Consider the following 1,138-nt stretch of genomic DNA (forward strand, 5'->3'; position numbering starts at 1 on the left):
AAATGTTCATACATTATTAAAATTGTATTAAGGCTATAAAATATCAAAATTTATTTTCGTTAAAAACTCCAAGTCTCTAGGATTATTAAAAATTTGTGAAATACCAAATGCAAAAAGTTACGAAACTTTCAGAGCGCTTGTTCTAAGGAAAAAATGATTACATGTTGAAAAGTAAAAAAACAAGAAAAGAAGAAGAAGCGAAGAAGAAAATCACATCATTGTAAATCAAATAGATTTCACCGTGTCATGTTTCACCTGAAAGAATTTATATAAAAACAACTCTAAGTACACATTTTATTTGATTCAATAATCATACAGTTTAAACAGGAACAAAAGTAAACACCCACGTGATAATATATAATTTCGCAAACTGCACAAGTTAGAAAATATATATTATACTATAGCATATGGTGGGTGTGTTATAAATTATAATGTATTATGATGTCTGACGAGATTAACCGTATTTTAATATATATTTTATAACAATGTGCAAAATTGCGTACTCGTTTATAATAATACAGCAAACATTGCGTTACGGTGAGGAAATTTAATATTATTATGAATTGTGTGATATTATCATTAACTGGGCAAATTGTATACTTAATAGCGAATTGAATGTTCACTGGTAAGATGTTTGAGGCACAAACACGTGAATTCGTTGATTTCCCACATTGGATATCGACTTTAAAATAAACATACCTATATTACCTATAATTAGAGATGTGAGTTTGTATTATACAGTGGTATAATACTGTATTATACGTGGTATTATACACATGGTATAAAATAATTTTATACAAACGGTATAGAAAAAAAAAATAATGTGTTATTTTTAGTTATTACCACGATTAAAGATAAAAACTATTATCATTTATTATTGTTATTATTATTAATAAGTATACTGTATACCTGTATACTGCAATCAACTTATTGGCTTAATGCCATTTTATATATATACAATTTTAGTAACTCAAATATTAATTTTTAAGTAGTACACTAGTATAGTAGTACCTATAGAATGGATCTCTAATAAAATACAATATTAGTATTAATATAAAAGATTAAAAATATAAAATATAATTGTAATCATGTTTATTTAGCATTCAGTGTTAAAAATTACTTAAATCAATTTATTGTA

The sequence above is a fragment of the Acyrthosiphon pisum genome, chromosome A2 (genome assembly GCF_005508785.2).
Source record: "Acyrthosiphon pisum isolate AL4f chromosome A2, pea_aphid_22Mar2018_4r6ur, whole genome shotgun sequence".
In the NCBI taxonomy this organism is placed as follows: Eukaryota; Metazoa; Arthropoda; class Insecta; order Hemiptera; family Aphididae; genus Acyrthosiphon; species Acyrthosiphon pisum.